Source organism: Phalacrocorax carbo, chromosome 12 (genome assembly GCF_963921805.1).
Source record: "Phalacrocorax carbo chromosome 12, bPhaCar2.1, whole genome shotgun sequence".
NCBI classification, from domain to species: Eukaryota; Metazoa; Chordata; class Aves; order Suliformes; family Phalacrocoracidae; genus Phalacrocorax; species Phalacrocorax carbo.
The window spans coordinates 15,977,855-16,003,228 of record NC_087524.1 but is presented as its reverse complement, the minus strand read 5'-3'; the positions used below and the strand labels follow the sequence as shown (position 1 = coordinate 16,003,228).

Sequence of the window (25,374 nt, the reverse complement as noted above, 5' to 3'; positions counted from 1 at the left end):
CAATGTTTGTTTTTTCTTAAGCCTCCTGGTAGCACTGATTGCGGGCACCAATTCTTTCCATTTTGCACAGTCTGAGCTATCCAGCAGCTCAGCCTCATGGCCACAACATGGACACCCCAAAACATCCGCGCTTCTCTGTTCCCAAGACTTGTCAGGTCATCAAAGTAAATAACAAACTAGCAAAGTAAATGGAACAGAAGAAAACAAAACAAACCTGCCAGTGCAGGAGGTGCAGGCTGGCCTGCCTTGAAGGGGTTAATGAATTCCAGTTTGGTATAAGTTTGGATAACTAAGACTTTCCCATGGCAATAAAAGTTCATATTAAACTCAACTGGTCTTGGTTCCTCAGGCCTCACACAGTCTCTTTTTCAAGTGAAACTACAGGATGCTGGTGGGAGTTTTGCCACGGAGAAGGGGTAAGGAGAGCCCCTGATGGATGCCATGCCATCTCAGGAGACAGGGAGTTTCCCTGCCAGAGCCAGCTGCAGGACCAGGCCTACCCTGGGTCTCCAGGATTGGGCTCAGGTAACTTGAGCCTGATAGGTTGGGAAGAAAAATGTACTCCTTCCTGTATTTCATAAGTTGTGGTTTTTTGCATATGCTTGAGAAAATCTATTTACAATATTAAAACAATGTAGACCATAAAAATGGTTGTGGCTACCAAAAGATTTAGTTAAGCCCTCATCCAATTCAAAATGTCCCATTAGCTGTGAATCTGTGGGGGGCAATTTAAAATCATTCTGGAAAGTAATGTTTCCTGGGGTTATAATATGGAGTTTTTATTTTGTTTCTCTTTTTTCCTTTACCATTTCTTTTCTCTTTTTTGGTTTTGTTTAAAGGGTGAATTAATATCTGGAATATCTAGCTGAAGGCTTCAGCATTGGCTTGCTTGTAATGCTGTATACTGTCACTTCTACTAAAAAGGAAAAAAAATATTCCTATGCTTTTTTATTTTCCCCTTTGTCTACAATGTGTGTAAGAAAAGTGACCGAAAGGAGAGGTTAAGAATAGTTCCTTTTTTCAAATCTATGTTGACTGAATTAAAATGTTTGAATTTTATTGAACAGGGGAAAAGAGATTTTTAAAAGCCTATCTGTAGCCCCCTATAAAAGCTTTTTTTTTAATAAAACTTCTGTTTAAAAAGTATGTTATTAGCAGTATATCCTGTGCTGCATATTAATAAAACAATGGAATTTTGTATTTCTTTTTCTCATAAATTACATAATTCAAACCTTAAAACACCTTTAATGAACACTGACTCGGCATGTGGCACTTAATAAAACTGGGCTAAACTCGTTTTCTGCCTGACAGGCTACCAGTGGAGAATGTGCCCTACAAGTAAATGATTAAGAGGCAGAAATCTTTTCTGGACTACTATTAAACACTTCAAAGATTTTCAAAGTCAGATAAAATGAAAAGCAAATGTGTTTCACTGCCTCTCAAATACCTCAAATGTTTTAGCAGGTGCAAGCAATGAAACCTTCTGTAGTGACAGCACTTTAGGGTCTGCAAAGTGCACCCTACTGAATTATGGGAAAGCAGGGCTTACTTCATAAAAATTCATGATTTTAGATGAGAAGACATGCATGTCCTTAATACCCATCTACACATGTAGCACAGAAGGAGAGTCCCGTTGTGTCTCCCGGTGTCACAGTCTTGTCTTAACCCCTGCTGGAACTGCTGGACTGTTTAATGTTGAGTTTCATAGCCTTTAACCCTTGCAAGCTTTGCCTTTGTTTCAATGCATCAATGGAAGAGCAGGCAGATAGTCTGTCCTCTGCATTGTTTGTGCTCCAACAGATATTGCAGTCCGAGAGAGGAAAGTCCAGCCAGCTGGCAAGAGCAGTCCCTGGGATCCAGGCTGACCTGGCCGCTTGTCCTTCAGCAAAGTGCAGCTAACTCTTGTGTAGTTTTAGCTGCGTTGTTCAGCCTCCCTGTGCCTCAGTTTCCCTCATGCACTGTGTGAGCAATGCTACTTCTTGCCTCATGGGGTGTCACGTGTGCTTAATGCCATGAAGCCTGCAGGTATTAAGGAAACAGGGCTGATAGTCCGGCTGGATTTTTAAATGGCACTTGCGGTCTAAGAAGACTGAGGAAATTTCTTTAGTATTAATTTCTCTGGCATATAAAGGAAAGCCTACACATATTAAATAGTTGTAGCTGCTTTGAACTTTCTCTTCTAGAAAACTGTAAATGAAAGTAGGGCTTATAAAAGCAAAGATAGGTACCATCTGGGCAGGTGCTGGTAACTGCTCTCAGGCTCTGCCAATTTACCAGACCGTATACCTCAATCTTGGTCTGTAACTACTTGAATTTGGATTCAGGAGGATTTTATCAGATGGTTGCATGGGTTTTGAGAGCCCAACCAATAGTCTTTCTTGTGGAAGTTTGTTACATTTCCTTTGATCGTGCTTTATTTTAACATTTAACTGACAAATAGTTTGTTGAGGATTAATAAATGACTAACACAAGCTAAACATGCTGAGGACCAGATTGTTTTGGGCTATATGTAATCAGAGAAAAAGCAGGAGAAAGTGGTAGGATGGTTTTAAGCAAACTACTATTGAATTCTGCAATGATTCTGCATTTATTAGAATATATATTAGTTGGGAATTAATTCTTTATGCATTCTCTTTAAATGCAATGTAAATATGTTGTATTTACTTTCACCCTACCAGGACTGTGAAGCTGGAAAGAAGGATCACTTTTTCCTGGGCTGCTGAAAGGATATTTCCCTTCCTGCGTCTGCAGCTGCCTTGTGCCAAGCCTGGCTGCATGGTGTCTGTCCTGCCCTGAACAGAGTCTGTGGAGGTGGCTGCACACCTTCCTACACACGTCCCAGGGGCTTAGCGATGAAAGACCTGAGTGTTTTCCCTAACCCCATAGTAAACCCAAACCCTGTGCATTATGCTTAGGAGCCAGAGCTATTGCAAACAAATTACTGCACAGAAAAAGGGACCTGCAGTAAGTCTCATTATAAGAGGGGAAGATCACAGATTCAATAAAATCTCATTATCCCACTACTCTGCATCCTTGGAATCTATTTACCTTTGTGTCAAAGTGCTAAGTGAAGTATCCAGCATAAACTCCCTGATGAATAATAACATGCATGATTAACTTTAAAACCCCACTACATAACTACATGCAAAGAACTGCACTAACCGTAGTGTTGTGGTAGAAATTTTTACTTGACCAACGACTTGACATTCAGTGCTATGTTTCCCACAGCAGCTGCAGCTTCACCATTTCACGCCAATATATGACTTCCTATGGATAGATGGAGTGATAGTAATTCTTCTGTTAGGATGTCAGTGAGTGCACTGATGGGAGGATGTGTGGTGAATCCATGTTACGAGCACAAAAGTATTCAGTTGTGCAATAATAGAACCACACAAATGGTCCCACATTAAAATAAATTCACAGACCCTGACATTATGGAAGCTGAGAACAAATGTTTTGCCATGTAATCCATAAAGAAAATTCATATAATATATAAAATAATCCAGATCAACTGAAAATATTTACGGGCCAGCCATGCAGCTGGTGTAAATCAGCATAGCTCCACTGAAGTCAATGGAGCGACACCAATTTTAGGCATGTGAAGATTTGGCACTCAAGTAATTTGGATTTTCAGCAAGAAAACCCAGAGCTACTTCTCCTGTGGATTTGATGATTGAACCTCTGTTTAAAAGGTTGTGTTTTGAAATTCTGAATCAAGAAAATCATATATTACATTTTGAGTTTTGAACAGCTTTTGCTGGCTGTGGAAACATTTAATTCATCACAGTTGGCACCAAATATTATCTGAGATAGTGTAATGGAAACTTTTAAGGATTGATGAGGTTTTTAACATTTTACATGTGTATTTACCCTTTCCATTTTTTAATACATGAACAGGATTGTAGGGCATTGGACTCTGACCCATATTCCATTACATCCAGGAACAGTCTTTTCATTGGTGTCCAAGAGCTCTGGGTCATTCTCTTGGTCAGCCAGACACTTCTAAGCTGTACATATATGTATATCTCATGTATTGTCTATATTTATTTTGTGAGATGGGAAAAATTAACATGCCTACCATTTACTGAAATGTTTGCACATGAACATTACATCACACGTTTAAATAAATACAGATGCATTTATTTCAGCATGTGGATAGCCAGACATCTATGCTTGCCTGGCATACATCTGGATAACTGAAGCATACTATTTCCACTTGTTTATAACTCCTTTCTTTCTGAACCAATTTTTTTTCCAACTTATCCAAGCCCACATTTCTCACTGGAGACTACATGCCAAGTCTGAACTGTTTTCAGTTACCCAAGCACAAGTTAAACATCTGAAACAATTCTTCAAGCATGCTCAAAACCAACCATATGGATTTTTACCAAACTTTCCAAAAGCTACAAAAGTATCAGCCTAAAGGAGTAATCTTTTTTTCCTGGAAACTCATAAAGGAGCTTAGAAAGGAAGTACCTCTTTAACTAGCAAGGAACACTCAACTACCAAAGAATTATATTCAAGAAGTTCTGAAATTGTGTTGCTGGGCACACAGATGTCCTGTGCTGTCCTCTTATGTCATCCAGGTTGGGTAAATTTGGAGTTCAGTCCCAACACAGATAAGACCTATAAGACTGTCTTTTAAAGCTTAGGTTGAAATCGGAAGTTGGGAATTTGGTCTCAACTTTTGCAACTCTCAGGAATGTCTTTCTACCTGGGAGACCCTACCAGTAAGTTCAGTGAGGTGTCCAGCTGTGCTCCTAAGGAGCAAGGTTAGGGCACATGGGCTTCCAGTCTGGTTGAAATCTAGAAAGAGAAATCAGATCTACCACAGCAGGAAACTTTTGGGCTGGCTCTGGATTCTCGCCTCAGTGTTACAGGCTGGTGCAACAGTATCTTGCAGCATAGCAGGGAAAAAGTAGTTTGTGTCCAGGCCAGGCTGACAGGGAAAGTGCAAACAGAGGAGCCTGAGCAGGCAAGCCTGTTAACCTGCACACATGCGCTAGATCCTAACAGAAGCAATGTAGGTAATTTCCATATGGTATGTTCCTATTCTAACAGGCTTTGAGTGTCGAATTTTTTGAGCTCTCTTTTCTTTTGAGATATGATACTCTTTTTTTTTAATCAAATAGTAGAAATTAGATTATCTCTTTCTTTAACATGTGACAGCAGCAGGTAGAGCAAAGTCATTAGGAAGCACTAGTAAAGACTTTATAGCCAGAGTCAGGGCTGCACCACTGCTCCTGTCTAAACAGGTCCACACAGCAAAAATCACTGGGGTTTGGGCTGCTGACCGTGAGGAAGGATGACACACAGCCCCCCCTTGTTGAAGCGTGCTCTAAACTGGTGATGATCAAACAAGGTAACAGTGCGTCAGGGGTCTGCTCTCAGCATAGCTTTTGCTGGCTTTGCTTTTGTGAGCCTTAAGTTGTCAGTGTTCCCATGAGAAACTACGCAGACAGCAAATGTAATGGCAAGCGTAAGCAGTATTTTAAGGACACAGGTGACAGTGAAACACTATCCTGGCTCTCCTCCCCATTTAGTCATGCTTTTCAGTCTATCCTTGTTTGCAGGTGACATGAATTTGATTATCCCAGCTACTCAGCCACCCAATGAAAAACAGCAGCGGCCATCCAGAAACGAATCAGCATGAAATCAGACAGTTGACAGTGGTTTCTCAGAAATTCCCATTAATGTAGTTACACTGGGGACTGGGTTACCTATTCAAGCCAAGCTGAACTGACACATCTGACCCAACCGAGCACCACTGTGTTTGTGTTCATTCCATCCAGTCCTTTCATGTTTCCAGATTACAGTGACGGTGGGAGGGAAACCTGAGGTGTTTAACAAATATTATTATTTTATAAGCTTCTGTTAAATACTTAGACAAATATTCTGTAATCCTTCAGGCTCATCTTAGGTCAACCACATAGTTAATGAACAATGATAACAAATGAGTAAGTTGAAATTGAAGCTTTGGGGAAAATGCCCCATCCCTTCATCACACGCCTGTGTGCACATACGCACAGAGTCTGTTAAGCATTTACATTTTGGTTCAGACTTACTTGCCACACTCAAGAAAAATAAATTTGCTGCTTCTAATAAGAGGATTGAAACCAAAAGGCATTTAATCTTTTATGATCAACAATAGTATTTAAATGCTAGAATATATTAAATCTACTTATAGTGATCCCTTATTACACGAGCTGTTTTCCTTACTAATAAATTACATGTTTAAAAATACAAAAATGTTTGTAAAAATCTGCTTTACTTTTCAAATGTTTCAAAGTATAAACTGCAGGCATTTCTGATTTTTTACAACTTAAGCTTTAAAATTATGCAAATAAGTCTTAGCTGAAACACAGAATTCCTGCATTTGGAATTATAATACAATAGCAGAGCAGACCCTGGTTTTCTATAACCATTGTTTTTCCCACCAAAGGCAAAGTATGCAAGCACAGTACTATGGAGACACTAAACAGTCAATGTCTTAATGCACTGATTAAACAGACCACCTAGGAAATGAAAATTACTGGATTTCCATGCTAGAATTTTAATGATTATTTCTTGTTTTATACCATGCTAAGAAGAATGACAGGCACCATATAGAAGAAGAAATACAAGCCTCTGTCATGAATATCTTACAAAACCCCCAGTCCTGCAGATCCAGGTCAAAATTGTACAGCTTTATTCAGGTGAGTCCCTTCATGTATTACCTTCCCAAAAATCTGCATGTAGATCCTGATAGCAGAAGTAAGAGCAAAACCTGTGGGGTCATCATTCAAGAAGGGTTTTTTTCTGTTCCTTTTTAAATATTTCCTTCTTCTTTTCGGCATATAGACTTGGTGTCCTTTTATGCAGATGGGGTCATTCTTTCCTAGAATTGTGTAGGATTTGGGGCAGCCAGACTGTTGCCTTCTTCCTGTCATCTTTTCATTGTCAAGAGACAAAGCCCTGTGCAGCCCTGGAGAAATTTAAGGAAAATATTTCTCAGCGAGGTCCTGATGCTGTAAGGTGCTTAGCATCAGATAGGACTGGGCCCTCAGACAGAACCTATTCTGTTTTTAAGTGGTCTGCAAGGGACACACTTTGCCTGAAATTCATTCCAGCCCAAGATTGCGAACATAGCGTACAATAGATGGATTGGTGTAAAACTATCCCAGATAACTGCTCGTACATCTTTCCTCTGTCAGTGAAATTTGCCATGATGTGTTCAAAGCCAAGAGGCATTATTTGTGCTGTCCTGGATCTGTTAAGGAATGGCAGGGGGAGGACAGAGATACTTAGGGATTTAAAAGCAGAGAGAACTCTATGAAAGAGATAAAAGGAGTCAAATGCACAAACCCTATTTGAAGTCCTTAAAGCATAAGAAAAGAAAGTATTAGACTTACCACATAGGGAGAGCTGGAATTTGTGTAGCTCTGGCTCCTGTGAACTGTAGCTGCTATTTTAGGGGTGGTCTGAATGTTTGAAAAGCTAGCCTGAATTCACAAAACTTTTCCCTAGTACTTATAATGCTCTTTTTTTTTTTCTATAAGAGTTGGTTCCTTTTACTGTTGTTTTTATGAAGTACATCGTAGCTCATGTATCTGTTGTCATGTTAAACATGAAAACAAGGAGAGAACTTTATGGAAGCTGGGCAATAGAAAAGAGTAAAATATATTTTATACTGTGGCTATGTGCATCTATAAGTATTTTCTCCATCATGCCAACACACTAGGTCTTGGAGAGCAATGTTTGACTAATAATTTTCCCTGCAAGTATTTTCTGCATCTGTGCTACCTCCTCTCTCATATATTTCTATTGTCAAAGATTCTTTCTGCTCTTTTTTTTTGCCACTTTCTCTCCTAGGCAAAACCAAGCCTAATATTGCTCAAGTCAGTTTTCAAAACCAAGGAGTTCCAGTGAGTTTGTACTTTGGTATCATATATTTCCCCTTTATTTAGTGTATCTGACATTTAAATGATCTTTTTTGATTTAATATCCACACTGAGGTCCTCACAACACTATTGTTCATTTCAGGTTGCCAGCATTATAGATCAGGGAAGAGCTCAAAAGATATTGTTTGCTGAGCTGCCCTTCAGAGGCTGGTGTTAACCCTACTATTGTATAATATGGCAAATCCAAATTATTCTGTTCTGTGGACTTTACAACACTGTGCTGGAAATCTGATGACAAAATTCTGACCAAGTAGATTCTGCGTGTTTCCTATCTCCTGTCAGCTACAAACATGTTGAGGAAAGACCTTTTATTTACAGCAGTTCGTCAGCTGTACTGTGAGTCCCACACCACAGTGTTGGAAAACCTGCAGAGATGAAAAAAAGACATGAGAGGGTGACTCAGACCTTTCAGACATCCCGTGTATTCCCAGTTCCCTGAGCCACTTTCCCAGTTCCCTGCCACAATTGTATCAAGAGGATCATACGAATGAGGGTGTCTCTAAGTGCCAGAAGGGTAGCATGACTATCTTCTGAATAGAAAAATCAGCATTTATATCCTTCATGCCCCTCAGTATTGCACAGAAAAAGAGCAAAGTTTACAAGGTTCTCTTCCAAAACAGAATAACAGCCAGTTCCTAAGATAACTCACACTGGTAGCCCGTTCACAACCATCACTTGCATGCCTCTTCAGTATCAATACTATAAGCATTTTATATAAAGTTGAGGGTAGGGATATTGCTTTGCCCCTGTACTGACTGTGTAGGGTTGAGCATTTGAGTGTTTGTTCCCAGAATTATTGTCTCAATGTTGCACACAACCCCTTCCCTGGGACTGTGAGTTTAATATGTTCTTTGCCTCATCAGAAGCTCTTCTCTGTAGAGTTACCTTGCGAAATAGCAGGTGGCTTTCTTCTGCTGCTGGGTATGGTGAATCTCTTCTTGGATGTAACATCTGTGAATCACAGGTATTTTCAGTATCATCCAAAGAATGCAGTTATCCCTTGTGATTATGCTTACTATTATTATTTCCACTATGCTACAAGGAAGCACTGATACTACAAAACCATGTTGTTTTGGTGCTGGAGATTTATACAGGTCAATTCATAACAGTGAGAAAATTAAAAATAAAATATTCTTTTATAGTTTTGCTGGGCTTTATTTCTAAATTAAATTAGCAGTGGGAGTATAACGTCATCCCTCAACCAACAAAAGTCTGTGCAAGCTGAGGTGTGCCCTACTGTAAAGGAGGTAGGGCAACATAATGAATTGCACTTTTCATGACCTATCATGCTAGCCCTTTCCTGAATCTCAGCCAATACCTATATATGTATACTTGTGTATTCATAACTCCACAGCAGTATTCAAAAGCAAATGTGCATAGAAACGTAGACACATGAGAAGGTATGATAAGTCTTCTACCGGAAAGAATTTTTGGTACACTGAAAGCAGTTTGTCATATTTGGGAGATTTTGTAAAAGCTCTTTCCAACATTTTTCTCAACAGCCAGTATGTTCACCGTATGAGCTACTGAAGTGACATCTAAGAAACAGCTCATCATCTGGAGAAGTAAAAGTTATTTCAGTAGCAGTCCAGTTGGCTGAGTATTTCTATAATGCACAGATCTCTCAATAATTCAAGTACGGCCAATACAAAAAGATTCAAGGGAAATCTTTAGCTGCTTTCTTATAGCACATAACTGAATGGATAGAAAGAACAGTGAAGGGGCAAGAGTACCAAAGAGTGTGCTGTTGGACCAGTGTTAGGAATATAGTTTTAGCACGTACATCAGCAAATCAGGTGCAGTAGGCAGATCTTCATGACTCTTGTAACAAGACAACTATCTTTCAGGAGAGATGGCCATCCAGAGGTTTGGCAGCAGTCACCTTGCAGGCACATCATCTGAACTCTGCAGCTGCGTCAGCTGTGACCCAGGGTGTGCATAACGGATAGCTGAGAGCTTTGTTAATGACTCCAAATGCTTGTCTACCTGAACACATTGCAGCTCAAGGACTGCCCATGATCAGAGCAAGCTCTGCAACTCCTGGCCAGAACTGTTTGCAATTACTCACATGTGAGGATAGTTTCCCTTGGGAAGACTTGTTGGTTTTGGGGAGGTTGCTCACAGAGCTCAGTGCTATCAATTTACTGCCGATCTAAGAGTCAGACCCATATGTTCTTAGCACACCTTTAAAAAGTGACTTGTTGGATCATTTGAGCAATTGAACCATGTGAATTAAAAAAAAATAAAATAAAGAACAGGGCCATTCTTCTTTAACACCTACTTTATATCTCTTACTATATTTTTGCGCTGAAAATCCATTAGGGCTCTTAATCCAGCTATATCCTTATGCAATTGCAGTGGTGAGTAGAGTTGCCCCTGGGATGACCAAATGAAACAGCAGTTGTCTATCAAGCCCACCTCAAAGCAAAGGTACCACAAGAGATACCACAAGAAGTTACCATCCTTAATTGTCACCTGCTGGTCCTCAGCCAAAGGTTCCCCTGGCCCAGCTTCAATGTCAGAACTGAGGTGTGGATTGCATGCAGTTCATTCAGAGACACTTGCTTAAACCACATCTAGGGATCTTGTTTAATGTGGCTAGGCAGGCAGTCACTGTGGGTTTGAAGAAGCTTCTCTTCAGTGCATAGTCACATTAATAATAATGTTTAGATATTAAATTGGTGGATGAATTCAAGCCCACACTTAGAGAAGAAAACATCATTTGTTCTTCTGAGCCTTAACATTTCTGTACATGCTTAATTATACCTCATTAGCTTCATTGACCACTAGTCATGTTTCATCTAGGATTCATAGAAACTCTTTTTTAATGATTAATCCAAGATCAAGTATGTTTTAAATGAGGGAAATAATTAGGGATTCAATTGCATTTCCAGGAATGTGAAGTTTACAGGAAAGTCTTGATTCTGAAACTCACAATGTTATTGAGTGATCACGCTGGAATCCCATGTCTTCTCACCTGGGAGCTATTTTTCAAGAAGAATAGCTGTGGTCACAGATGTAATCAAGTAGGCTTCCTTACAGGCATACAGTTCAAGTTCCAGCTCTGTCTCCGTTTACCCAAGACTGTACTGTCTGGAAGTCCATGCACAGGGACAACTAGTGAACAAACACTATATCCAAGTAAATCTGCCACATAAGCCTTTTGAAATTTGATCTCATAGTGGTTTTCTGACGTGAGTGAGTGCTACTCAACAGGTATCACAAGTCAAGCTCGAGTCTTTGCCCTTTTAGTTTCCTTGAGCAGAATCAATAAAAGGTTCTGCAAAACACTAGATTATAGGCAGAGTAGGCTGGATGCAGAAGCCAAATTAACAACCTGCCGTGGTGTAGAAAGCTGCAGATTTGCTCTGATGAATGGAGCTCAGAGTAATTTTTTTTTCGGAGTGCGAATTGAAACATTATTGTACAACTATTAGTTTCCAGGAAAAAAATGTAATTGCTTCTAGATGCTACTCGCTGTTTTCAAGAGCTCTTTAACCTTTAACTTTTTCAGTACAAAGGAAGCCTTGCTGTGCAGTGAATCTAACAAGACCATCATTTATAGTTGGCAGAGTTCATTAGTCAGTCGTAACAGTTTAATTATTAGCATTTTAATGCATAAGTGTTTAACTAGACAGAACAACAGTCTTTTAGGTACAGCATGAGCCTTCTTAAAAGAAAGTGAATTAATTGGTGCTGTTGTTTATACTGTGGCTCATTACTTACTAAAACTAGACAACAAAAATTCAAGAAATTTTGAGTCAGATTTTGTCACCTATTAAATTAACATTCTATTTGATGACCTTTTCCGTACATTTCATTTTAATGAAAGTATTTCTGTCCATAGGAATAAAAACTCATGTTTTGTGTCTTAAAAAATAGTGGTGGTGAGCTGGATGAAGCCAGTTTCTTCAGTTCAGTCCCTGTCTCAGAATCTGTTTTTTGCTGTAAGTTGATTTCTCTCTGAGTTACCTCTGCTTCAGAACTAGTAATGAAGCTATAGTATCAGCCATGAGACAGGTTACTAGGTATCTGAGGTAAATAAATAGTCTGAAAATTAAAAAGCTGCATATATTTGAAAAGCCCAATATTTTACAAAGAATAGCATTTTTTTTCATTAAAATGTTTGCATCAATCCATTTTCCATTTTTTAGAAAATGTTTGATGAAAACTTTCTGCTCTACAGTTTAAAGTAATTCTTTAGGATTATTTTTTTTCTAGATTACACTCTTGCCTTAATCCTTGTAGGAGCTGGGTTTTTTTCCTTTTTTATGGATTGCTGGAAATAACAGTTGTGTGGGAGCTAGAGGTCTGAAGGGGGATCTTTGGAAACAGGTTGGATTGCTTGGGAGATCAAAGGAAGAGAATTAAAAAAATGCAGATGCTTATCAGAACAGTGCTTCCGGACCATCAAGGAATCTCATTTCTAACTGTGGACCAAAAGAAAATATGTGAACGTGGGTTATCTTCATTATCTTGGCATGGCAGGTTAATGGTGTGGCAGACTATGTACCGAGAAGTCCTACAGTATTGTATCACCCCATGGTGATGATGCCACTAGACAGTGCCCCGACACACTGTTTTTATGGCTTTTACAAGCCTGCATATGTTGAGGGATAACTGCTATTAGCCCTTTTCAACCTCTGCTGCACTGTGACCGACAAATGAGGTATGATACAGTTCTCTCCTTTCATCCAGCCTTGTTCAGCTTTCCCTGTGACCCTTCCTTCCTCCTTCCCCTCCCTTCCCATCCCTCCCTCTCCCCTCTGGAGCATGATGTCCTTCATGGATTAAAGCAAGGCAGGGACTAAAAACCTTGAGGAGCATTGGTTTATAGCATTTTGATGGGGAAGAGGGAAGTGTGCAGACAGATTAGCTGATTTTTTTAAAATCTGGTTTAGATCAGTGGTACTATGCTTGCATATAGCATGATTTGGCCCTTGATGTGTCTGCCCATGATCTTAGCGCGTCTTACGCTGAGGGCAGTGACTGTCTTCTGCGAATTATGGGGTGCCCTGAGTGCTGGTAAATTAGGGGATTTCAGGAGCTGACCCCCTCAGCCACTTAGTTCTCTATAATCTGGCAGATGGTGGTGCATGGCAAGAAAAGTTTTGCAGAGTCTTTGTGGAATGGTGGGGTGATGCTACCAATGAATAATTTTTTTTAAGATTTTCTGATAAACTGACCGTCTCTCTGCAGCATTCCTGTGTTTTGTGGATGGTGAAATGTGTTGCAACAAGACTTAAGGATCATTTAAAAACTGTCCCTTCTTACAGTTTATTGCAGACAGAAGTATTGCATCATATTTACTCATTAAATTAGAAGCTCCAGGTTTTATGGAAGGAAGAAATACCTATTCAGTTTTAGCATATAATGACGCCTAGCCAGTTTCACTGACATTTTATTAGTACTCATTTATTTTAGCAGGATATTTATAATCAGAACTAAACATTTGTTGTGGAAATGTCTTTTCTTCAACATTTCCAGACACAATGTGTCTTTAGTCAGACAAAGGGTTTTTATTTTCAAGGAATGGTATTTCAGAGCTGGAAATGCCAGCTCCCTGGTGCTGAGATGGAGTTTCTGGAAGTCTCTTCCAGATGTGAAGCTTTAAGGAATTAAGTTATATTGGGAAAATGGATTATCCCTAGTGGAGAGCATTTTATCACCTCGTTAGGTTTAGGAAGCCCAGGTGATAGAGGAGAGTGGGAGAAAGAAATGTTAGTACAAAATACTTCAAATCACAAAACAACAGGGAAAAACTGTCACTGATAATACACTGATACCACTGTGAAGTCTATATCTCGGTTATTGTATGATTAATATGTTATAATTTAATCAAGTGATCCTATGAAGAAGAAAAAGACTAAGCAAGTCTGGATTGCCCCTATACAGCAGGCTGAGAATCACTAAGCAAATGGTAATGTTCTGATGGCAGAGTGACTCTGTACAACCAGCCAGCTTGCTGACAAAGGAATGCCACCTGATCTCTCAAACACGAATTTTTTACACTATTTCTACACTTGTTTTTCTTGATTTCGGCTTCCACTGTCTGTCTGATTATGCTTTGCCTCTGTGTGTGTGAGAGAGAGGAGAAAGTGTGTGTTTTGTATGTATCATCAGATTTGGGCTTGCCCTCTGAGGATATCAGTGCCCTAATTAGCACTTCAGTATTATGCAAAAGGGAAAAGCATTTCTGGTTCCCTTTAGACACAGAGGGCTTGCTTATCCTACACAGCCTTGTCTCAGAACAAGGGAAGTTTGTTCTTGGTGTACCTGGTTGGTGTCCCCTCCCTGTGAACGGGACACTCATTCCTCTTGGGAATTCCTCTTGAGTTTTAAATAAAGTGGCAGCCTGTTTTTCTATAACCCTATTTATGCCTGTGTCATCATTTGCTTGCTGCTGGAGTCAAGACTACAGGTAACACAGAAAAACAGACCTCAGTGCACAAAGATTTGTAAAATACACTGCTTGTCCATAGTTTTCACCTGTACGCAAGGGAGAGCTGAGGGTATCTGTCTCTGTGCTGGAGCTCCAGATATTAAAGCATGGTTAAAAGCTTGTTAGAGTTGTAAAGGAAAGCACTAAGAAATCACAAAATGTCAAAGCTAAGGCTCATTTATAAATTCATCCTTCTTCAAAATATGAATAACAATGTAGGCAGCTTTTAATTCTGTTTTTCCTAGATTTATGTGTGAGTGAGAATAACTCGGTGTGCACAAATAGACAGCTATGCAGTCTGGAAGAGCACATATTAAACCCCTTTTTCTTACACGTAAATAGAGATGATTCCAAGCCAAACCCCTAGCTTCAAGCTAGTTACGGACCTTAGGGAGTTCAAAATCAGAATCTGGATTTGGATCTGAATTTAACAGCTTAGGCCCATCTGTAATAAATACATACAGGATGAAATGTAGATAACTGAGATATAAGGCTATATAGACTTCAAAGTGGCTCTGATAAAATCATGATAACCACAAGAAAGAAGTGGTGTGTGATCTCAGATGAGATATCCCCAAGATGTCTATACAGCTTAATTTTCCCACATTGTGTCCTTTTATCTTCAATGGATAAAAGGTGAATTATTATTATTATAGGCACTGGAGTAGTAACGCCTGTTATTCAGGTTGTCTAACACTTTCCATTGTTCTCCCTCTAGTACTCACTTATAACTTTTGCAGACTTTAACCTCCTGAGCTAAAGTTTCCCATGCTTGGTGTTTGCCTCAGGTTGAATTTGATCAAGAATAGGTATTCTGCTTTCAAGACTGCAGCAATAAATCATGTCCACATTTGCTTCTTCATTTTTAAACTGTCATTTTAAGATAGCTGGACAAGGGAGCAAGCAAACAGACAACTTTAAAAGCGTGCACTGTCGTACTCCCCTTATCGAAAGAACAATCATGTTAAATCTCGAACAACAGAAATTCAGACAGCAGGTGGGTGTGAGATGAAGGAGAAAATGGTATTTCTCACATGATGGCACCTGTGCTTTCCTTCTCATAGGAGCAGCCTTTGCCTCAACAGAGTAATCCACCCGCTTTAATATCCATAGGATTCAGTTTTCACATAGCAATGCAAAAAATAAGAGAGGTCTAAGTCTGAGAAATCTGCACAGCCTGAGATCTGTCCCACACTCCCCACCCAATCAGCAGATAGGAGCTCTGCTCAGCCAGCCTGCCATGGTAGTTGATAATTATTGTTGTATTAATTGGTGCTGTCCAGACTAGACAGAATGTAAAAGATCCCACTGTGTCCAATAATTAATGTTTTTCCCTCACTGCAATGTCATTAATAAGGGGTTCCTCCAAGAAACAAGTAATTGGATGGTTCAGCTTCATTAGGGTATTTTTAGATAAGGTTTGGTCTAGAGACATATAGAAAAGCTTATTATGTTTATTTAGACTGTATTATCTATTGCTAATGTGTTATACTGATTTTGTATCTTCCACATTCTCAGGGATTGTAATGATAAAAGGAATATACAAATTATTATTTAAATGAACAGAAATATAGCCTTTAATTTAGTTATATTAAGACAATGAAAAAGTGCCATCTCAAAATAAATATCACCAGTATCCTATAAATCTCCCCTTTACTCAGAGATACGCAAAGCTATTGTCACAGGAAGACAAAAGTCAGCTTTTACTAATTAGAGATTAGTGTAGTGGAGCACTCTTGTTTTGGCAATTATCTGAGCAGCTTTTGAAACAGGAATGTGTAAATCTGGTTTTGGAAATAACTTTGAAAAGAAGACTAAGGGGCTTTTTCAGGGATATCATTTACATGGTCATGTATGACTTTATTATTCTGCAAAGATGCCTTGGGAATCTGACTCACATGAAAACTTGATATGCAAGTGAGCTATAGACCAGGATGTGGCGGATTTACACAGGAAACATATATGGCTAGTCAAAACAGCTCTGTTTTACCACAAAGGAGCTTTGCACAGGCTTTGCAAGGATTTTATGTGGGAGCTTATTCTTGAACATAGCACATAGCCAGTTTTTCACAACCTGAAGTTACTCTAGTTAAATTTTTAAGGCAACTTAGCCAAAGTGGTCCCATTCACAGCTGCATCCTTCTTAATCTCATCACAAGACATGGATCTCCCACTAGGAAATTATAATCTACAGTTTAGTGTCTGTATTATACTTAGTGCAAACACAAGAGACCACATTCATCCCAGAGTAATTCTCTAAATATGGGAGATGCACAACAGGGATGCACTTTGGCCCACAGGGTGTCAGATACTGAAAAGGACTCATCATACAGAGCTAAATAAAAGCAAAGAAAAACATATTCAGGGAAAGTGTTCAGAAACTCAGATGATTTTTGTTGATCCTTATTAAGTTATTGTGTCGGTCAGTATTTTCAGTAAATTCTAGCTGTAGAAGGGATTCTGAGCCGGAATCTGATCTCAGGTATTTACAGATATAGAGTAATTCCATTAACTTCTCACTGGGGCAAATGAAAAAAGAATTGGCCTCCTCCCTCCCTGCTGGATACTTCTTTGCCAAGAATCTTGCATATTGACAGCTCTACGCAAACTGTTACCATCAGTACTATTTTAAAAAGAAGAATCCTTATAAACAATATGCAGGACACATCCAGACAAATGTCTAGACCTACCACACTGAGTTCACCTCACATAGAAGTAAATACAGCTTCAGGAAAGTCACCATATCATAATTTTCTTTCATAATAGAAAGTTATTTTGATTAGTATAAATTATCTTTAAAAGGCACAGAATTTTGTTTTCTGTCCATGTCCTATCCCAAAGTCTCTGGGCTCCTGTCTGCTTTAGGATAGTATAGAGAAAATCACCCGTAATTCTGCTGAAGTCAGGGAGTTACACCAGTGTAAATCATAGCACAGTAATGTCCTCGATGTCCCAGGTTCTTCAATAAGATTCACAAAAGTAAATTCCATTAACATGTGTAGAAATACATCTTTCTCATAATGATATGACTATAGACTTTTGTATTTGAGAACGGTAGCAGAGAGACCCTTCGAAAGCCAGATATTGATAGCTTGCTTTATGTTTAAAGATGTCAACAGAATACAATGGTTCTCAGCATCCCTATTAGTTATCTTTAGTAAGAGAGAAGAAGATTTAAAGTAAGGGAATGAGGTTTGCAATGTAAAAAGATAAAGTCATCTCCTGCAGCCTAGAGGATTTCTTTAATCTTATTTTTAGAGAAGAGCTGAGGAGCTTTTGCAAAACCGGCTTGTTTGGATTCAGTTTCTATTTTATCTCATCCACGAAAGTTTAGAGTTGAAGGGGGAAACAGATAAAAGTTTTGAGCAAACTGGGGTGGTTTTACACTGCTCTCATCAACCTTCTTAATCCTGGTTCGGTTTTGTAAAACTGGTCTTAATCCAGATGTCTTCTATCCAACCTATGAAAACATGAGGAATTCATAGAAAAGTTTGAAATTAAGAGCCATTTTTTAAGAAGTCATATTTTCTTCTAGTTTGCATCTAGAAAATTGTTAATCTTTTTTCCATTGACAGCAATGTGTGTCCACAGCAAGGGTTTGATAGGCATAAGTAAAAATATTTCATTTAGATCTGTTCATGAGGAAATTTCTCCCAAAATTAACTTTGCCCAAGGAAAACTTGAGCATTAGACAAGGCCCTCGTTCTCTTTACAGGTTTATTTTAGTATTTCAACCAATGTGAATACCTTTAATTTAAACAAAAAGAGTAATTTTCAAGATTCAGGAGTGTGTCTGCATTTTGTTTTTCAGGTCTGTGATTTTAATCTTCTCTGTATCTGGAGTGAGTTTAGGTATCACTGGGAACGACAGGGAGGATTGGGGATCAGAAATAAAATATCTTTGTTTTAATCATACAGGATACAACCAGAATATGTTCTTCTGACTCTGTATTTTTCTTCTTCAAACATAATAAAAGACTGATCACTGAAGACATCTGCTAGGAACATCTTGCATAAGGGAATCAGTTATCTGCTCTGAAGTATGCCATAGTCCAAACAACAGGTAAAAACATCTCTTGAGATTAAGTTTTTCTAAACTGAAAATTCCTGGTTACCATTGCGATGGTTCCTTGTGAACATGTTTCCAAGCACCCAGAGCTGTCAAGAACCACCAAACCTTTACATTTCTCATCAACCATCACAGCAGCTACACAAAACATGAAAGTTGAAACATTTTATTGCTGTCATTCACCGTGGCCTTTGATCACAAAAACCAACATCTCATTTCCCTTGTGTGGCCCCTCCTTCTCTTCAGGGAGAAACAGGTAAATCAACACTCATCTTTCTGGATTGCTTTGCTGTATCTGATTCATCTGGTACTGACAAATATTTTTGTCATCTCCAAAAAGCTTCTGGGGATAAATGTTAAAGTCCTGAAGGACCTCAGGCCTTTCTCTAAAGTCTGAGCATTCTTAGCATTTGTTCCTGCAGGCAAACATTTACAAGCTCTGTCCTTTGCCTGATATTGCTCAACAAGGAGGCTGCTGGAAGAACAAGAAAGACAGAGTGGTTTGAAATACCAGGAGTGAGAAAATTATGCCTACTTGTAGATCTCCTTGCTATCAAATACAGCATCTTAGATATTCGTCAATGCTTAGCTGCCGTGAACATGTGGATCCGCATCTACTTCGGAAGAGGGTGTGCTTGGTAAGGCTTGGTTCCTTTATGGTCAAGGGACCTTGAACTGCAAAGTCAGTCTTGGCATACTTTCAATATACTTGCATAGACACACACTTGGCTTGTAGAGCCAAACATAGCAATGATGACCAAAATCAGCTGCGTCTGTCTGCGCCAGACCCAGCGGTTGTGATCGGCTCTAGCAGGCTCGGATCCAGCTGTAGTGATTCAGAAGCTGATGAGCTCCAGCCAATATTGGTAGAATTTGTAAAGAGAAATAGTCACAAATGCCAGTAAGAACCATAATTCAACAATCTGTTTGCTTAATGGGACAGGTCAGCTCTCTACAACAGATGCATAGAGCAGTTCAGTTTAAGGTTTTGTCTTGCTATGCAAAATTACCTGCCCTTATTTCTTCATGAAGCCATTAGCTTCCATGACAACTGACTCACCAGAAAGTGGTGATCAAGCAAAAATCTAAAAAAATCCCAAAATTAATGAAGTGATTTCTCACACAAAAATTTTGTTTCTATTCTTCTTACGTACTCTCTAGACCTACCCACAGGATCTGGGTACGTGGAGCAGCAATAATTCTACAGCATCACTCATTAAGTGCTCTAAAAACAGAAATCCTGTGTAAACAGGTTCTTTTCTCTCTGCTGTGTTGAGCTGCTGTGTTACCATGAGGAAAATGCATTTTGATTATCAACAGAATATATGAATGGCCAGCATTTTTTTTTTTTTTTTGCTGCAGCTTAAACTGAAATGGGGAGAGACAAGCCTTCTACGGCTATCACACAACCAGACTGACTGCTTTGAAAATTTGTTTAAAAACAAATCCTCAGTGCCTTGGGCAATCTGGACAGTGACACCAACAGTTGGGAGAAAAGAAAGAAACTTAGGAGGGAACATCTCCTTGTGCTCACTGCCAGCCCTTGAATTCCTGGGAAGGCATTCCTAGAAAAAGGGCCTCCAGTCAAGTCGGTGAATGGAAGAGCTGCCTCCAGAAAAATCAATTCTGTGTGGTAAGAACCCAGTGCCTCTGTTCTGGAGGCCTTCCTTCTTTGAAGCTGAAAAATCAAATGAAGCTTCAAAACTTCATCTCAGCTCTAAATTGTCATAAATCTTATTTGTGCTATGAAAGGAAACAAAGTAGACTGAACGGGTAATCAATCGGCTGATGTGCCCTGGAATTCCTGCAGCTTCCAAGCACAAGGAAAATCCCTTCCCTTGTCTCCAGAATGTATTTTATTTTTTGCATCGCTCAGGGTGCTCCCAGTTTTGCACAAAGAGGGGAATATCACATGATGACACTTGTGGAATTTTTTTCACTTACACATGTCTTGAGTGGAAAATAAGCCAGTTTTATTTCAACGGGATAGGCAACACCAGGAGGAAAAAGAAAGCAGGAATAAACCCCTCACTGATTGCAAATGCAACAAATGATACACACTCGCGCACACAAAAAGGAAATTGAAGAATGGAATCTGACCCTCCTTGAAATGTAAACTGTGTACAGGTTTACTTTTAAAAATGAACAGATGTTTCTGAGATTAGGGGAAACTACTGTATAAAACCTCTGCTGGGTGCCTAATATTTTAGATTCCACAGCCCACGGTTTCTTAAAGCCGAAGTTTCAGAACTCTCTACTTTCTAGTAAAGTATGAAACAGTCCAAAAGATGCATAACTTCTGCACCTCTCCAGTTCCTGATTTTATATTTAGTTCTCAGCGTTATCAGCGATCACTTACTGGCATGAGACCCAGCAATCTGTATTCTTGCTCTATAACGTTGCATAACATTATTGTTGGCAGTCCTGGAAAGGAGACAAGCGTATTTGATAAATAACACACATTTTTCCTCCAGCAAAATATGCACAGCTGAATCCTTCAGGAGACATCAAACATGGTTGCAGTGCATGCATGTTTCTAGATTGATTTTTTTAATGTTATCAGCACTGGATAAAGAAACTACAGAAGGAAACATGCAAGATTTTGCCTTACCTCCTACCTTCTGAATGGCAGCAGGCTGGAAACCATAGCCTTAAACCCCTTACTGACTCACTGGTAAAGAGGGCTTATAATACATTTTACACATTTCATACATGTGCAGTGCCTGAGAGAGGCACTTCAGTGTAAATTTTACATCTGCTGCTCAATTCTCAAGTACCCACTCAGGGACATGAAAGTACTTGATGAATTTTGGTTTTTAAAGGGATATTTCCAAATAGACCATTATTATGGTACCTTTCAACTACATTGTCTGTGTGAAAAGGTTTCAGTAGTAAAATATATGTTAGATTGATGTGTCAAGGGACTTGGGAAGGAGCTGTTGGGGAGCCTGCACCTTTGTGTTTATTTAATGCCTGATGATACAGCAGTAACACTTCTGTATTCCTGTTTCTAGCGATCGGAAAGGTCTTAGCCTCATGGGCTTATGCACACTGTGTGCATTACGAAAATACTATGTTTTGGCATAATTGGAGACTTAAGACCTATGTATACTGTCTTATGAAATGATGTGAAACAATTCTTTTCAAAAGTATTGGAAGCAGCAGAATGTACTCGTCCTATCTTCACAAAGGGCTTGTCTTCAGAGAACTGCAAAAATCAGTTAAACTTTTACAGTTTCCATACTTAGCATCTTTCAGAGCAATATAGAACACATGCTCATCCAGATATGCGTATATATACACACATACAGACATATATATTTATATACATATGCACATAGAAGAGGAGCCATACTTTTTCAGTGAATTGGCTCACTCTTAAAATGGTTTTTTTAATTAAATGAAACAAGTCAATTTGGGAGCTATCAAATACAATTTAGAATTTTTCACACACCTCAGATGTGTAGTACTGACTCCAAAAAATATCAGCTATGCCTGGGAATGTGTTTGTAATATTTATGCAACAACGCTGGCCACTGTTGTGGTGGCTAATGAAGAGATAAGCCATGAAATACAATGCTCCGGCAAAAATTAAGCTGCGAATCTGTGATGAGTGCAGAGTAGGCAAAAGAGATATTTCTCCATGCCTACAGTGAATTGACTTTTTAAATACTGCTTTTTTTCTGTTTGCAGTAGCTGATTTCTGAAAAGTAATGGAGTTTTGCAACATATTTACAACACTCTTGAATGCAACTGTTATTTTTATCTACACTCTGTTTGACAAGTCCATTCTATGATGAAAGGATACAGTTTTATGGATAATCGAAGTATTTACTGACTTAAATAGCTAAATAATTTCTCTTCCCTATATTTCTGTATCTGAATAAGATCTTTAGCTAGAATGATTACACAGAAGCTGACACACCAGCTGAAAACTGGGTGGTCCATAACATGTAGAATTAATAGAGCTACACGTGTGAGCCAAAGACCACAAAAGTATCTTCAAAAATCTTAAATTACTTCAAGGGGGCTTGGATCAGGCCAGGACGCATAGAACTTAATCTAAAATTATTTTAGAGACTCTTTCTTATTTCCTCTCCTCCTTCTCTTCTAGGACTCTTTGAAATCAGTAGGGAGTTAAAAAATAGAGCCAGAAAATGAAAGTTATTAACAAAAGGGTGTTTGGGGTATTTAGAAATCAAAACATTGGTCTAAAACATATATAAGAACAAAGAGCACCTGTGCACAGCCGTACTACAAGGCAGGTACCTAATGAAAATTATATTGTGTTGCTAATTTACTCTGAAGCTTCTTGTCTATTTATAGCCTTCAAAGTACTTCCATTACAAAGATGTGAGGCAACACAGTTTGATTACCTTTTTATGTGCATTACATATGCAGTGCAAAATGATGTAATTGCTTGATTGTTTTTGGTAGACTTTTACAATATATATATACATGTATATGGTATTATACATAAATCTAACAGGCATAACAATTGACATTAGAACCTTTATTTTAATTCACAAACAAATCCAATGCAAAGGTGGTGCCAACACTGGTTATTGTCTCACAATTTGATTTATACTCTCCATGCTGTGCCTGGTATATACAAGTAGGGGTAAAATGGCTGATGTTTGCAAATGCCCGAAAGGCTAATAAAGATCACCCTGCTCCCGGCATGCTCTCTGCTGTCAGAAACCAGCAATTAACTTAATAGCGTTCCTGAAATGCGGTAGATCTGTGAGATGTGGCATGTGTTGACATTCTCTGGCTGATCTAAACAACCTCCCATCACTGAATAGCAGGATATGTTTGCTATTTGAATTATTTAGGAGCTTGTTATGTGAATTATAAAGCAGCACTTTGCAGTATTAAGTCTAATATTTTATGATCTTCAATTGATTAGGTAGGCTTTCAGGATTACCTATAAAGGTTAGGATAAAACAATACGGATTCTGGCAATTTGTGTGCAGAGCTGGAGTTTCAAGCTGTATACAGCAAAAGGTTGGAAAAGTCTTCTCTTAGCTTTTCTTCTAAAAACACTAGGCTGCTTTGCGTTTTACATACAAACAGGCAAAAGAGGTTTGTCTTGAGATGTCCAAAGGCAACAGGGGAAGTGACTCATTCAGTGAACTTGAGCTGCATCAATATTTTTATGAGTTTTACCAGGTATTTGTGTAGCGAGTTATTTATGTGAGGGAGAGAATGGCAAAGTCTTGCATGTGGCAAGGACTAAGAAGAGGAAAAAACAAAGTGCATTGGATTTGCAGGAAGAAACCAACAGGCCTGAGACAGACCCAAACAAAGGTAGCGAATGATAAATAAGATGATGTGGAAGGAAGTATAAAAGCAAGAGGGAGAGAAACACAGAGGGAGAAGAGACAAAGGAGCAAGTCTAAGACAAGGTGCAGAGGGACGTTGAAAAGAAAACACAAGAGAAAGGGAAAAACAAAGCAAGACTTTCAAAGGAATTGAGAATAACCCATAATGCCTCACAAAGCTTATGTTTGGTCCTGCATATTTCTTCTTTCTCAGCGCTTCAGTAGTTCTGTGCTACTGGCCATCGCTTCTGACAATAGATGTAGGAATATTGGCTCACTATAAACATAATTAGCAGATTTAATGCTTCTGCCACTGCACGGAGGAACAAGAAAACTCTGATCTTTTCTGACTGGCCTTTTAGTGGAGCACAGGAATGAAATCCACCAGGCCTTCAGAAGGTGTGTAGCTCCCATTAAAAACCACACTTGCATTTATTTTAAGGATGAGGCCCAGTCAGGTAGCGCTTTCTTGGACCCTGTGATGGTCACCATTTTGAGACCACCACACAGTATGTATCTCAAGATTACATGAGACTGTATGTCCGTCTAGGAATGTGGCTTCTGTGTAATGAGCTGCTGGGTCCCAGCGAAGGCGAATGAGCAGAAGTTGGGCAATAAAAAGTTATTATCTGGCACAACCAGAGACATTAATCTGTGATTTATTTTTGTCTGTCAGGCTAAGCATTGAATAAATATGGCAAAGGAACAAAACTCCTCAACATTGCTGAGCGGAGCTGTACAGAGCTGCGGAAATTGGTACCCTGGCCACAGCATGGGTGGACACATTCCTTGGAGTTAAGCAGAAGACTTTCTGTCAGACCAATGCAAACTCTGTAAATCCTGCAAACAAATCTGGCTCCTTTACCCTCAGCCAGATTCAGCATCATTCCTGCACTTACAGCCCACTAAAGTCAACGTTCAAATTCTCCTTTTAAACCTGGAAAGAGCATCACATCATGCTCCACGATCAACACAGGGATGAGCGATCCAGCCAAGCAGTTATATGACTTTTAATCTTATCCCAAAAAATCAGTAGTTTGTATTTGCACTGGCCAAGTAGTGTGCCAGGTAAGACATGGGGGCCGGTCCTGTGGATCCCCATGCCACGCTGGTGGCAGCTGCCCCCCTCTGCCAGGTAGCTGAGTCCCCTTTAAACTAAATGCTTGGAGGCTTTCCTGTTATTATTTTATACAGTCAAAATCAGAAGAGTGTTGGGGACACCCCCTGCCCATGTTGGAGCATTGTGGTCATGTAGGAGGCCAGCCCCCAACTCCACCCTCACTGATCCCCTGCCAGCACCGGCTGCCGGCTGGAAACCACACACGCTTCACCTCACCACGGGAAGAGGGAAGGACCAGAGCCTCTTCCTGCTCTTGTTTTCCTTTGCACACCAAAACATATCCATCTTATAATTTCTGAAGAACAAAATTGTAAATGTCAGCGTCTTATCTTTGCTCAGCAAACAGTTTACCAAATGCAGCTCGTCATGTTTATGGAGCGCATTAATCTTGTTGCCAGCAATGGGGATCGAGGCACGTTGAATCTGGGAGTGGTGGCATTATAAAAGGGAGAATAAAGTAAGGCAGAATAGTACAGAGC

General features: G+C 39.3%; 1 long non-coding RNA gene across 1 annotated transcript; it reads left to right on the top strand.

The window, feature by feature from the left end:
• Positions 1–341: 341 nt before the first annotated feature.
• LOC135315559 (uncharacterized) lies at positions 342–25,106 on the top strand. Its single transcript, XR_010375040.1, has 3 exons — positions 342–525; positions 6,588–6,695; positions 24,452–25,106. It is a non-coding gene; the product is annotated as an uncharacterized LOC135315559 (long non-coding RNA).
• Positions 25,107–25,374: the final 268 nt, after the last annotated feature.